At 41.1% G+C, this 3,800-nt stretch overlaps 1 pseudogene; it reads right to left on the minus strand.

The window, feature by feature from the left end:
* Positions 1-899: 899 nt before the first annotated feature.
* On the minus strand, positions 900-995 carry LOC132012717 (U6 spliceosomal RNA; annotated as a pseudogene).
* Between the last annotated feature and the right edge of the window lie 2,805 nt (positions 996-3,800).

The raw sequence follows: 3,800 nt of genomic DNA on the forward strand, positions 1-3,800 counted from the left end.
CCTTGCCTGGGGCAGGGCACATCTAGTGACTAATCACATGGGGGTCTATAAGCCTAGTCCCTTCATCCTGACTTGGGACCACACTGAAGGGTCATCCCCGCTCTAGAAATCTCGTTGGAGGTAGATGAAACTTTTCATGTTTGATTTTATTTTCTGTTCTAACAAGGCAGTATCACCAGATGTTTGAAACAAAATACTCCCGAAAGAGAGCATTTCAGTGTTCTGACCTTCCAATAACATGGACAGTGGAGGAGGAGGAATGAAATGAATCTTCTATCTCTAAGAATTTGTAAAGCTTTCAGACCATGTGTACATGTGGATCACATTTAAGTAAAAGGAAATGCAGCATACCCAAATTCATAGAATGGAAGAATTGAGGGCTGTGGTTTCTAATTCTGATTTAAAGATTATAATTATGTAATTATAATCCATATATAGAGAACTATAATTCATAAACTCATTCTTGTATTTCTCAAATATTTGTTGGCTTATTTATTTGAGGGGTTCACTTCTTTCTAGATTATTAAGATATTATTGATCTACAACACTGTATAAGTTTAAGGTGTACAATGTGATGATTTGATACACGTATATATTGAGTAATGATTACCACGATACGATTAGTTAACACCTCCAACACCTGACGTAATTACCTTTTCATTTGTGTAGGTGGGTGAGAACATTTAAGATATTTCTCGGGGCACATGGGTGCCACAGTCGGTTTCAGCTCAGGTCGTGATCTTGGGGTCATGAGATCGAACCCTGTGTCAGACTCCCCGCTCAGTGTGGGGTCAGTCTGAGATTCTCTCTCTTCTTCTCCTCTCTCCCTCCCATTCATGCTTTCTCTCTCTAACATAAATACATAAATCTTAAAAAAAAAAAAAAAAGATGTGTTCTCTGAAAACATGGAAAGACTCACGAATTTGGATGCCATCCTTGTACAAGGCACACGCTGATCTTCTCTATGTCATTCTGACTAAGTGCATAGTGTATGCTGCTAAAAAAGCACTATCAAATATCTATTCAGAATCTATTATGGGCCAGATATTCCATTAGGTTCTGAGGAGACATAATGGGCTCTCATCCTAATGAGGGGTTGAAACCAGAGAAAGATACGAGCAAATAAATAAATACAGCAAAAGTCAAAAAGTTTGATAACTTAGTGTTGGTGAGGCTGTAAAGAAACAGGAAGTCTAATACATTCTTGATAAGACTAGAAGTTAGCAGAGGACACTTGGCAATAGCAATCAAAATTGCCAATGCACCTACCCGTGGGTCCAGCAATTCCACTTCAGGGAGTCCATCCTCAGATAATAAAGGTGCAAGATATCATGAGCACAGGATTATTCACTGCAGCATTACTGGTAATGAAAAAGATCGGAAGAACCAGAATTTTCCAAAATAATACATCTGTATAATGGAATACCATGGAGCTGTCTAAACGAATGAAGAATGAAGCTTGGTACAGGAGATATATGAAGGTGCATATGCAGACCAGTATAAAAGCATTTGTGTACAAAAGGGGAAGAAAAGAATATACTTAAGGCTAACTATTATATATAATATTACATATAGATATCCTTAATATACTTAAGTATATGTATTATATTATCCATTATATGTATTATGTATATATTATATGTATTATGTCTATAGCTATGTCAATTATATATTATATTATATATAGATAGACTTAATATACTTAACATAGTATATGTTATATATACTATATACTATATATAAGTACTAAATATTTTATATACGGATATACTTAAGTGTATTTATATAATATACTCACTATACTTAAGTATATATATAATACATACTCACTATACTTAAGTATATATATAATACATATAATTCCTATACTTCTTATATATGTGCACACACACATACACTATCTCAGGAAGGATGCTTGAAGAATTAACTGTTGCCTCTGGGGAGGGGAACTAGATGTCTATTAGGATTGCCTATTCTTTTCTTTTTTAGATTTTATTTATTTATTTGACAGAGAGGGATCACAAGTAGGCAGAGAGAAGGCAGATAGAGAGGGGGAAGCAGGATCCCCACTGAGCAAAGAGCCTGGTGCAGGGTTGGATCCCAGGACCCTGAGATCATGACCTGAGCTAAAGGCAGAGGCTGAACCCACTGAGCCACCCAGGCGCTCCCGGCGGATTATCTATTCTTTCGACCTTTCAAATTACCAATCAGTGAACAGATTGTCTTTTCAAAAAATAAACAAAAGTTTTAAATTGTTAAAAGATATAATTAGGGGCGCCTGGGTGGCTCCGTGGGTTGAAGCCTCTGCCTTCGGCTTGGGTCATGATCCCCGCGTCCTGGAATCGAGCCCCGCCTCAAGCTTTCTGCTCGGTGGGCATCCTGCTTCCTCCTCTCTCTGCCTCTGCCTGCCTCTCTCTGTACTTATGATCTCTGTCTGTCAAATAAATAAATAAAAATCTTTTAAAATAATTTAAAAAAAGATATAATTAAATGAGCAAAGTCCTCATGCAAGTATGGATATAATATGAGTGCGGTGCTAAATCGGCTTTTGTGTGAATTATAAGCCCTCTATTGGGGAGAGTCAGTGTCAGACTAGCTGTCCTTTAATATCCTCAGAATTCTGCCTGATGAAGATAAAAGGGCTTCTACTTGAGGATGCTGAGTTCCTTTCCAATGCCAGAATTCGGGGACTCAATGATTTTAAGAAATTGAAGGATATTTCGGAGCAGAGGTTTGTGTGTATGTGTGGAGGAGGGGAAGCTTTAGAAGCAAAGTGCGAGAAGTGCTCCCAATTACCGTCCCACCAATAAGGAAAGACCTTTGATTCGTGCCCCACACCCCCTTCCCCAAGCGGTCAAGCGAAGCGAGCCCCACCTGCCTCCAGCCCTTGAGGGCTGTGGCTGTTAGCTTGCTCCTTGCTCAGGTGCTGCTGTGCCTCTTTAAGTCAAACCGAAGCAAGTAAATTTAGTACCCAGAGTGGGCGGCTTCTGAATAATTAAAGATTTTTCTCTTTGTTTTCTTGATCTATATGTTTCTATGAACACACCAGCTATTTTGTTAGCCTCCTGCTGAGGGAAAGATGCAACATTGTGACTTCGGCAATTGCTGAAGAGGGTTGAAGGGAAAAACGGAACAAAGATTTATTAGGTGATTTATCTCGGTTTTTAATAAACCAGGGAAGAAAAGCCACGAGCCAAGAAGCAGCACTGAGAAAAACAAGCCAAGGCCAGCGACGAAAATAGCCCACAGAAAAGATGCTTGCCAGTAGCAAACAGGATGCCACCGGGAGCGGACAGCCCAAACGCCTTTTTGAGGCTGGGCCTCCCTGGACAGCGGTTCCGGGGTTAAACCCGGGAGGGTTCCCCTTCTGAACCACGCCCGACCTGGGGCAGCCCCCGCTGACCCGTGGAGCACACCCCGCCTAGCTTCATCCATCAGGGTTCATCTGCAGTTGGAGTGCTGGTTCCCACAATCTCTTCTGCTTTCTTGCGTCGAGTTTGAGTGACCTCCGTGGGTCAGATTTGCTAGCTGTTTCACTCCTGATCCGAAAGACGGAGCATCACCGCCGTTCCACCTTAGCACGGTCCGTGTTTCATTGCCAGCATTCCTAGAATGGCCTTGACGTGGTTCCTCTCAGGAAAGGGGTTCCGTTTGTTACTAATTCCCACTCTTGGGTGAGTAGGAAAGGAGGATGTCTTCTGTATGCTCAGGATGGCTTAGAATAAAGGACTCATCCTCCCTCAGTCAGTTGGGAAGATTCTAGTTTCCCAAGTTGAGATACCATTGAGAAGGGCATTTCC

The sequence above is a fragment of the Mustela nigripes genome, chromosome 2, assembly GCF_022355385.1.
Source record: "Mustela nigripes isolate SB6536 chromosome 2, MUSNIG.SB6536, whole genome shotgun sequence".
Classification (NCBI taxonomy): domain Eukaryota; kingdom Metazoa; phylum Chordata; class Mammalia; order Carnivora; family Mustelidae; genus Mustela; species Mustela nigripes.